Raw genomic sequence first — 12,048 nt, forward strand, 5'->3', positions numbered from 1 at the left:
AGGCCAATGGTGACTTTAAAACAGTTACAGAGTTTAATGGCATTGATAGGAGAAAACTGAGGATGGACCAACAACATTGTAGTTACTCCACAATACTAACCTAATAGACAGAGTGAAAAGAAGGAAGCCTGTACAGAATAAAAAATATTCCAAAACATGCATCTTGTTTGCAATAAGGCACTAAAGTTCAACTGCAAAGAATGTGGCAAAGAAATTCACTTTTTGTCCTGAATACAAAGTGTTATGTTTGGATTAAATCTAACACAACACATCACTGAGTACCACTCTTCATATTTTCAAGCATGGTGGTGGCTGTATCATATTATTGGTAGTCTTGTAATTGTTAAGGACTGGATAAAAAAGGATACAAAATAAATGGAATGGAGCTAAGCACAGGCAATATCCTAGAGGACAACCTGTTTCAGCCTGCTTTCCAACAGACTCTGGTAGACAAATTCACCTTTCAGCAGGACAATAACCTAAAACACAAGGCCAAATATACACTGGAGTTGCTTACCAAGACGACATTGAATGTTCCTGATCTAGTTACATTTTTGACTTAAATCGTCTTGAAAATCTATGGCAAGACTTGAAAATTGTCACGTCCTGACCATAGTGCTTATGTGTTTTGCTTGTTTTAGTGTCGCCACTCAAAGGACGCTAAGGAGGGGGACAAAGACAATGGTGGAGTGGTGTCCTCGTCCTGCGCCGGAGCCGCCACCGCGGACAGATGCCCACCCAGACCCTCCCCTTGAGTTTTAGGGGTGCGTTCGGAGTCCGCACCTCAGGAGGGGGGTACTGTCACGTCCTGACCATAGTGCTTATGTGTTTTGCTTGTTTTAGTGTTGGTCAGGACGTGAGCTGGGTGGGCATTCTATGTTGTGTGTCTAGTTTGTCTGTTTCCTGTCTCTGTGTTTTGTCTGCACCAGATAGGGCTGTTTCGGTTTGCCACATTTTGTTGTTTTGTAGTGTTGTAAGTGTTCACAGTTTGTTATATTAAATATGTTGAGCACTGGCTACGCTGCGTGTTGGTCCGATCCCTGTTTCACCCCCTCTTCTATTGCACAATCCAGGTGTGCAAATATCTCAGAGACTTACCCAGAAAGACCCACAGCTTAATCGCTGCCAAAGGTGATTCTAGAGTATATTGACTAAGCGGTGTGAATACGTATGTAAATTAGATATTTCTGTATGTCATTTGCAATATATTTGCTTAAATAATTAAAAACGTGTTTTCACTTTGTCATTATGGGCTATTGTGTGTAGATGGGTGAGAAAAACATACATTTAATCCATTTTGAATTCAGACTGTAACACCATAAGTCAAGGGGTATGTCAAGGGGTATGTCAAAGGGGTATGTCAAAATAAGTCAAGGGGTATGCATACTTTCTGAAGGCACTGTATGTTAGCAAAAACCTTCTGAGAACCGTTTTAGGATGATGTTTTAGTGTTAAAGTTAGGAGAACAGTATCTTAAGGTATTGTAGCGTTGAGAGATGACGCACAACAACGGTTTCCACCACGAAACCACAAATCCAATAACCACCGCGGTCAAAATAACTGTAAAGTATGTCGCCAACGAAACGACTACCACTACAATCGACGGGTTCGCTACGTTCCTGCACCCAACTCACACAAAGTATCAGAGCACAAAGGTAACAAAGGGTTAAAGGATGATCAAAACGTAGACCAATGTTCTCTAGAAGTTCCACTACGTGAAGAACTAAAGTGAGAAACATTTGAGAAAAGGGTAAATGATAAGTCAGAAGGCCTCGATCCGCAGGAATTAACACCCTTATCAAGGATTTTAAAAATCGAATTTCTCCCGCTCTCACTCGAGACCCTATCCAGGGCCGGCTTGATCAAGAAACAAGCCCACAGGCTTTGTCTGTAGACTCTGATACAAAGGTTGCGATGAAATAGGTCAAAATCTTCATTTAAGCCAAGCCCACACAAAAGCAAGCACTGCGGCCATCTCAGCAAGAAAAACAGTGATGCGCAGAGTGCACTCTGCTTCCGATGATACATCTTCGCTTTGTAGGGGACTGTCACCCCTTTCAATGACACTATTGGCGTCAGTCCACCAACTTACCCAAAGACTCCCACTGATGAAACACTTTGCTATATCACAGACAGATATCCTTGTCTCAGTTCGCAGATACTGAACTTCCCCAGACAACCATCAGTTAGTGCCACAACGCCGCTCATTTGGGAGGAAATGTAGTTATATATTTCATGAGTGTGTGTGCGTTGTTAACATCTGCCTAAGTTACTGCCCAGATCTTCCAGTCTGCATGACCAGACGACAGGTCTGGAACGGCGATCCTCAACCCGGACATCCCCTGGCCATTCGAGTTATCAGCTGCAGCTGTAAACATACATGGCCTAGGAACGGACAGACAATCTCCTAAGAATGACAGGGTATTTCAATGTATCCGCTCTACAACAGTAAGACCAAAAATATTCTTCAAAGGACAATGGCGATCTCTGCTGGGCAAACCAGTCTTCCATCTTCGACCCATCTATCGAAGCGCAGCTCCGACTAAATATGTATCTTGCATTTTCCTTTTCCGAATGGGTGGTTATCAGAATGCATAAGATTCTGTATTTACAGTAGCATAGCTTCTCAAGGTCCGATAGAGACCCAATCCTTTTGTTCCTCAGTCTTCCCGCGTTTTCATTCAAACCCAACCCCCTTTCTTTGTGTAACCAGCCGTCATATCGGTTTCGTCCGCTAGGGACATTTTCTTTTCTGACATAATTAATAATCAGTGTATGATCCATCCTGTGTATATGTAATTCTGTGTGATTATTTAGGTATTTAGTAAATAAATAATTAAACCAAATGTTTTATTGCTGATTCAACTTGTTAGCCAGGGTTCTCGAAGATAACCAATAATTTTACGACATTTAGATGAGACTCAATAAGGTGAAGATTAATAATTGATTGCTATGGATATAAAATATTACCAGGTCTTTAAGAGTTTATCCAGAAGACAACAGCTCTATAAACATTCTTCCGTGGTGCCCCGACTTCCTAGTTAATTACATTTACACGATTAGTTTAATCAGGTAATAGTAATTACAGAGAATTGATTTAATAAAATAGCATGTCATATCATTTAATCCATAGTAAAGACACTACAGCGCAGTCAGATGGAACAGAGTAAATAGGCATTTTAACGTCATAGATTTTGCGGGTGGTAACTGTGGAATAGACACCGGTTGGAATGCGGTTTTGACTAATCAGCATTCAGGATTAGACCCACCCGTTGTATAATAAGGGATATCTCTAGGGCATGTGCTTATTTGGCCAGTAGTGTTAGGCCCAGTCATAGCCATGAGAAGTAGGGGTGCTGAGGGTGCTGCAGCACCCCCTAAAAAATCTGAATAAAAAATATATATTACAAAAAATACAAAAAATATTTTTTACAAAAGTAGTGCACTGGGCCTTTAATAGTGCTGTATTAGCAGACCAATATAGCATCTGTAGTGCCATCCCCCAAAATATTTTTTAGCACCCCTCTTGAAAAGTAATTAATACAAAAAATAAAAAACACAGTGCCCCCACCCCCAAACTACTTCCCGCGTCTATGGATCCTGTCCAGAAGAAACTTACTCCTCCTACCAAGGCACTTGAGTAGATCTGAAACAACTTGATAGGTGTAAGCAATAGGGTGAATTCACCGTAGAGAATGATAAAGGCCTCTAGTGGCCAAAATGTCATTTTAGCATGGGCAGCGCCATTGATGGCTACCACAACTTTAATGTAGTCAAATGGGTGGGACTTCCAATTTCATTGGCTGATCCCTCGTGAACACCTTGTTGCAGTCAGGTCCGACTGGGTAATCAGAAGGGATCAGTCCGTTGTGAAGAAGAAAATGTACTACGTCAAAATGGAGATTGCTTCAATGGCGCTGCCATAATGGGAACTAAATAGGGATGCTCTCTCTATCATTCTCAATGGAATGCACTTTGAAGTAAATCTCAGCTCTGTTAAAATCACAATCAAGAACATATTTTATTGATCATAGTGATTCAGGAGTATAATTTAAACAGGTTACTATTCCCCACCAACATTAGGCAACTATACAGAAAGTCCTTAATTTGCTTTTTTTCATCAATAAATATGGTATGGGCAGCCTCGGGTATCACTAAATTGATCACTAACATTTTAAAGCTGAGCCATTTGCTTGTGCTCTGCTGCACAGTACAGCCGTGGACAAAAGTTTTGAGAATGACACAAATATAAATTTTTGCAAAGTTTGCTGCTTCAGTGTCTTTAGATATTTTTGTCATATGTTACTATGGAATACTGAAGTATAATTACAAGCATTTCATAAGTGTCAAAGGCTTTTATTGACAATTACATGAAGTTGATGCAAAGAGTCAATATTTGCAGTGTTGACCCTTCTTTTTCAAGACCTCTGCAATCCGCCCTGGCATGCTGTTAGTTAACTTCTGGGCCACAGCCTGACTGATGGCAGCCCATTCTTGTATAATCAATGCATGGAGTTTATCAGAATTTGTGGGTTTTTGTTTGTCCACCCGCCTCTTGAGGATTGACCACAAGTTCTCAATGGGATTAAGGTCTGGGGAGTTTCCTGGCCATGGACCCAAAATATCAATGTTTTGTTCCCCGAGTCACTTAGTTATCACTTTTGCCTTATGGCAAGGTGCTCCATCATGCTGGAAAAGGCATTGTTCCTCACCAATCTGTTCCTGGATGGTTGGGAGAAGTTGCTCTCGGGGGATGTGTTGGAACCGTTCTTTATTCATGGCTGTGTTCATAGGCAAAATTGTGAGTGAGCCCACTCCCTTGTCTGAGAAGCTACCCCACATATGAATGGTCTCTGGATGCTTTACTGTTGGCATGACACAGGACTGATGGTAGCGCTCACCTTATCTTCTCCGGACAAGCTTTTTTCGGATGTCCCAAGCAATCGGAAAAGGGGATTCATCAGAGAAAATTACTTTACCCCAGTCCTCAGCAGTCCAATCCCTGTACCTTTTGCAAAATATCAGTCTGTCCCTGATGTTTTTCCTGGAGAGAAGTGGCTTTTTTGCTGCCCTTCTTGACACCATGCCATCCTCCAAAAGTCTTTGCCTCACATTGAGTGCAGATGCACTCACACCTGCCTGCTGCCATTCCTGAGCAAGCTCTGTACTGGTGGTGCCCCGGTCCCGCAGCTGAATCAACTTTAGGAGACGGTTCTGGCGCTTGCTGGACTTTCTTGGGCGCCCTGAAACCTTCTTCACAACAATTGAACCGCTCTCCTTGAAGTTCTTGATGATCCGATAAATGGTTGATTTAGGTGCAATCTTACTGGCAGCAATATCCTTGCCTGCGAAGCCCTTTTTGTGCAAAGCAATGATGACAGCACGTGTTTCCTTGCAGGTAACCATGATTGACAGAGGAAGAACAATGATTCCAAGCACCACCCTCCTTTTGAAGCTTCCAGTCTGTTATTCGAACTCAATCAGCATGACAGAGTGATCTTCAGCCTTGTCCTCGTCAACACTCACACCTGTGTTAATGAGAGAATCACTGACATGATGTCAGCTGGTCCTTTTGTGGCAGGGCTGAAATGCAGTGGAAATGTTTTTGGGGGATTTACTTCATTTGCATGGCAAAGAGGGACTTTGCAATTAATTGCAATTCATCTGATCACTCTTCATAACATTCTGGAGTATATGCAAATTGCCATCATGCAAACTGATCAGCAGACTTTGTGAAAATTAATATTTGTGTCATTCTCAAAACTTTTGGCCACGATTGTACAGTCATATCTGACTAAGATCATAACATGGTGTCAGAAGTGCTTCAAACTCATGAAATATAAGACAGGAAAGAGAATTTCACAGAAAATAATAATGTTCCTTGAGTTTTGTCTGAGTTTAGAGTGACGAAAGTAGCTAACAGCTAACTGCTCTCTTATGCCTCTTCAATGAGCAGAGCAGCCCAAGCGGAGCCATTGCTATGGATACTCACAGACAGAAGAGCTGCCATAAGCAGAACACATGCAGAGCGAGCTGGGTGCAGGGAGCGAGTGACAGACAGGAGCAGCTAATGGATTTACTAACGGAGGAAGTTATTTCGGGTTACGGGCAGGGCCAAAAGCAATCGGGCCTGGGTAGTGTAGGGCCTGAATATCCCGGGCATGGCTAGGGCTCAGGCTTAAAATTCATGCATGTGCAGGGCTCTAATCAGTGGTTCACCAATCGGGGCCTTGATTGGCTCGGCAACAGTAACAATATGTGATGTGTAATGACATATTTTGGGAGGGAGACATAAATGTTCTTGCAATGTTCCCATAAAAATGTTCTAGAACAATATTCTGAGAAGATTGTAACATGTTTTGTGTATGTTTGGTGGGACATTGATGGAATATTCTCCTAACCAACAGAAAACTGGTGACATTCATGTTTTTGCCACGTTCCCATGAAACGTGTCTAGAGCATTAATACCCTATATTCTGAGAACATGGCAACCACCTTTTGGATAAGTTCTAGTTGACATTAAGGGAATGGTCTCTTGGAAATATTCCTTGCACATCATGGGAACATTCTTATGAAAAAGTTTGTTATTGACCTAATGAGAATCTTAAGGGAACGTTATCTAAAGTTGTGGGAATGTTTGTTGTTAGATGGGTAGTTTGAACTGTATACATGTGTGAGAGAGCGCAGTTGTAGCAATTTTGAGAAACCCCTTCTTTCTCCAGATCAGCACATCTGTCAGGTGGATGGCAGTCTTATGTAAGAGTCAGCTGAAGATAAGAGCCTTGGGGAAGTGAAATGGAGCGTGACCCTGTGCAGTCTGGGCTTCATTTTTATCGGAGATCCGCCAGCGTAACTCTAACTTTCATGTAAATCATACAGTCAATATTAATGAAACACTTGCATGGAAATGTATCTACTATCGTATGTCACTGCTCTAAGTCTGTCCATCTATCTCTATGATCTACAGGTAACTTCCAAAATAAAGGAAAGACTTGAGTAAATGAGGAATACAAAGTATATTGAAAGCAGGTGTGGTTCCTGAGGTAATAAAGCAATTAATATACCATCAGGCTTAGTGTCATGCTGCTTAGTGCCCAGTTGCCCATTATTTTGAGTGCCATGGCTAGAAGAAGAGATCTCAGTGAGTATGAAAGAGAGATCTCAAAGGATCATAAGGGGTTGAAAGGGTGTGTGTGCGCGCGTCTCAGTCACCAGATCTCAACCTAATTTAACACTTATGGGAGATTCTGAAGCACCCCTGAGACAGCGTTTCCCACCACTATCAACAACCCAGCTACCAATGAGGAATCGGCCCAGGAACGGCCCTCTTCCGGGGGGCCGGAACTGATTGAATCGGCCCGGAGTCGGGTGTCGGACTCGGCCCGGAATCAAAATGAATGACTGCCCAGAATCGGCCCAAGTACATCGGGCCATTTCCGTGAATCGGAATTCAGTCGACTTCGCCGGCATCTTACCAGAATCCCCCCAGAAGTGGCCTGATGCAAATTTAAATAAATGTATACAAAATTACCCCGATTTAGTAAATTTAAATATAACAATTATACATTTTATACATACAAATTATACTCATCCACAAAAAAGCATTTTGTGTCGGAGGAAACACCATACACCTGGTGACCGTGTCAGCGTGCATTTTATTTATTTAAAAAAACATATATTTCACCTTTATTTAACCAGGTAGGCAAGTTGAGAACAAGTTCTCATTTACAACTGCAACCTGGCCAAGATAAAGCATAGCAGTTCGACGCATATAACAACACAGAGTTACACATGGAGTAAAACAAACATACAGTAATACAGTAGAAAAATAAGTCTATATACAATGTGAGAAAATGAGGTGAGATAAGGGAGGTTAAGGCAATAAATAGGCCATGGTGGCGAAGTAAATACAATATAGCAATTAAAACACTGGAATGGTAGATTTACAGTAGGGGAAGAGGTAGTTGTTTGGGCTATTTATAGATGGGCTATGTACAGGTGTAGTGATCTGTGAGCTGCTCTGACAGCTGGTGCTTAAAGCTAGTGAGGGAGATAAGTGTTTCCAGTTTCAGAGATTTTGTAGTTCGTTCCAGTCAATGGCAGCAGAGAACTGGAAGGAGAGGCGGCCAAAGTAGGAATTGGCTTTGGAACGCGTGCTACGGGTGGGTGCTGCTATGGTGACCAGCGAGCTGAGATAAGGCAGGACTTTACCTAGCAGGGTCTTGTAGATGACCTGGAGCCAGTGGGTTTGGCGACGAGTATGAAGCGAGGGCCAACGAGAGCGTAAAGGTCGCAGTGGTGGGCAGTATATGGGGCTTTGGTGACAAAACAGATGGCACTGTGATAAACTGCATCCAATTTGTTGAGTAGAGTGTTGGAGGCTATTTTGTAAATGGTCAGTTTTACGACGGTATGTTTGGCAGCATGGGTGAAGGATGCTTTGTTGCGAAATAGGAAGCCAATTCTAGATTTAACTTTGGATTGGAGATGTTTTTTGTGAGTCTGGAAGGAGAGTTTACAGTCTAACCAGACATCTAGGTATTTGTAGTTGTTCACATATTCTAAGTCAGAACCGTCCAGAGTAGTGATGCTGGATGGGCGGGCAGGTGCAGGCAGCGATCGGTTGAAGAGCATGCATTTAGTTTTACTTGTATTTAAGAGCAGTTGGAGGCCAAGGAGAGTTGTATGGACAAGGAGAGTTGTATGGCATTGAAGCTTGTCTGGACGGTTCTTAACACAGTGTCCAAAGAAGGGCCAGAAGTATACAGAATGGTGTCGTCTGCGTAGAGGTGGATCAGAGACTCACCAGCAGCAAGAGCGACATCATTGATGTATACAGAGAAGAGAGTCGGCCCAAGAATTGAACCTTGTGGCACCCCCATAGAGACTGCCAGAGGCCCGGACAACAGGCCCTCAGATTTGTTTCTTAATAATGGCGGTTAAGATATCGTTTAGGACGTTGAGCGTGGCTGAGGTGCACCCATGACCAGCTCTGAAACCAGATTGCATAGCGGAGAAGGTACGGTGGGATTCGAAATGGTCAGTGATCTGTTTGTTAACTTGGCTTTCGGAGACCTTAGAAAGGCAGGGTAGGATAGATATAGGTCTGTAACAGTTTCGGTCAAGTGTGTGTCCCCCTTTGAAGAGAGGGATGAACGCAGATGCTTTCCAATCTTTGGGAATCTCAGACGACACGAAAGAGAGGTAGAACAGGCTAGTAATAGGGATTGCAACAATTTCGGGAGCTCATTTTAGAAAGAAAGAGTCCAGATTGTCTAGCCCGGCTGATTTGTGGGGGTCCAGATTTTGCAGCTCTTTCAGAACATCAGCTGACTGGATTTGGGAGAAGGAGAAATGGGGAAGGCTTGGGTGAGTTGCTGTGGGGGGTGCAGTGTTGTTGACCGGGGTAGGGGTAGCCAGGTGGAAAGCATGGACAGCCGTAGAAAAATGCTTATTGAAATTCTCAATTATAGTGGATTTATCGGTGGTGACAGAGATTCCTATCCTCAGTGCAATGGGCAGCTGGGAAGAGGTGCTCTTATTCTCCATGGACTTTACAATGTCCCAGAACTTTTTTGAGTTTGTGTCGCAGGAAGCAAATTTCTGCTTGAAGAAGCTAGCCTTTGCTTTTCTAACTACCTGTGTATATTGGTTTCTAACTTCCCTGAAAAGTTGCATTTCACAAGGGCTGTTCGATGCTAATGCAGAACGCCACAGGATTTTTTGGTGTTGGTTAAGGGCAGTCAGGTCTGGAGAGAACCAAGGACTGTATCTGTTCCTGGTTCTACAATTCTTGAATGGGACATGCTTATTTAAGATGGCGAGGTAGGCATTTTTAAAGAATAACCAGGCATCCTCTACTGACGGGATGAGGTCAATATCCTTCCAGGATACCCGGGCCAGGTCGATTAGAAAGGCCTGCTCGCTGAAGTGTTTCAGGGAGTGTTTGATAGTGATGAGTGGAGGTTGTTTGAGCACAGCTGGGGGCAGAGGGTGGTCTATAGCAGGTGGCAACGGTGAGAGACTTGTTTTTAGAGAGGTGGATTTTTAAAAGTACAAGTTCAAATTGTTTGGGTACAGACCTGGATAGTAGGACAGAACTCTGCAGGCTATCTCTGCAGTAGATTGCAACACCGCCCCCTTTGGCTTTTCTATCTTGTCCGAAAATGTTGTAGTTGTGGATGGAGATTTCAGAGTTATTGGTGGTCTTCCTGAGCCAGGATACAGACACGGCTAAGACATCCGGGTTGGCAGAGTATGCTAAAGCAGTGAATAAAACAAACTTAGGGAGGAGACTTCTAATATTAACATGCATGAAACCAAGGCTTTTACGGTTACAGAAGTCATCAAAAGAGAGCGCCTGGGGAATAGGAGTGGAGCTAGGCACTGCAGGGCCTGGATTCACCTCTACATCGCCAGAGGAACAGAGGAGGAGTAGGATAAGGGTACGGCTAAAAACTATGAGAATTGGACGTCCAGGACGTCCGGAACAGAGAGTAAAAGGAGCAGGTTTCTGGGGGCGATAAAATAGATTCAAGGTATAGTGTACAGACAAAGGTATGGTAGGATGTGAATACAGTGGAGGTAAACCTAGGCATTGAGTGATGATGAAAGAGATAGTCTCTAGAAACATGATTGAAACCAGGTTATGTCATCGCATGTGTGGGTGATGGAACTGAAGGGTTGGATAAGGTATAATGAGCAGAAGATGGAGGTCTGTTTTTAACCACCCCGTGCGTTTCCGTCGGTAGATTAGTGGGGTTCCATGTGGTAGAGGGGACCAATCCAATTGTCAAAATAGTTATAGTTATAGTGGCCCAAGAAGATTGTTCGATAGACCTGTTCAGATAGCAGCCGATATGCTCAAGACAGCTAACGATTAGCGGGTCGCAGTTAGCAGATGGGCGTTCAGGTTACGTCGCGATCGAGGGGCCAGTTGAATAACTCCCTCGGGCAGATAACGTCGGTATTCCAGTTGAAGGCCCGGTGGGGCTCCGCATCGGCAGTATAACGGGTCCGGATAGGTGATTGTAGCCCAGGAGTGGCTGATCGAACTCTTCAGCTGGCTAGCTCCGGGATAATTGGTGTTTGCTCCAGAATCGACGTTAGCCAATAGTCACTCGGATAGCAGCTAGTTAGCTGCAAGATCCAGGTGTAAATGTCCAGAGCTTGCGGTAGAAATCCGGGGATATGGAGAGAAAATAGGTCAGGTATGCTCTGGTCTGAGTCGCGTTGCACAAAACTGGCGCTAGCTTTCCGAGCTAAAGGATAGCTGATGACCGCTAGCCGTGGTTAGCTGTTACCTAGTGAGCTGGCTAACTTCTGGCTAGTTTCTGTTGTGGATTTCGGATATGAGGTGAATTATATATATTTTTTTTTACGATCCGCACCACATTTGGTGAGGCGGGTTGCAGGAGAGTGTTTTGAAGTTGAGTTTTTAGAAAAAAATATATTAAAAGATATGAGAAGAAAAATATAAAAATATATAAAATATATATACACGGGACAAGACGAGGACAAAGGACGTCTGACTGCTACGCCATCTTGGGAAAATTCCATGCCATAGACATGCCATAGACATATTTGTGCCTAGCCCGCCACGGGAGTCGCTACAGCACGATGGGAGAAGGACATCCCGGCCGGCCAAACTCTCCCCTAACTGTGCGTCACCTTATGGGTCTCCCGGTCGCAGCCGGCACGGGTCTTAAACCAGCATCAGTAGCAACACAGTTTGCACTGCGACCCAGTGTCTTAGACCGCTGTGCCACTCAGGAGGCTCCATCCACCAAGTTTTTAATGCTTATCAATTGCCTTGCACAAAGTATCAAAATACAAAAATACCATAGAGGACTCTTCAAGAATTTTTTTTAATGAGAAAATATGGAAAAATAAATAATGAAATGTTAATTATATAAAGCAGCCCATGTATTCATCTGCCAGAGAGTAGCCCCAATCGGCCCGAGCCCCGATTAATACATTTGGGCCAGATAACTCTCACTGGAATCGGCCCGAGCTCAATCCCCGCATCCTAGCCATAAGTAATACTGC

The sequence above is a fragment of the Salvelinus namaycush genome, chromosome 2 (genome assembly GCF_016432855.1).
Source record: "Salvelinus namaycush isolate Seneca chromosome 2, SaNama_1.0, whole genome shotgun sequence".
In the NCBI taxonomy this organism is placed as follows: Eukaryota; Metazoa; Chordata; class Actinopteri; order Salmoniformes; family Salmonidae; genus Salvelinus; species Salvelinus namaycush.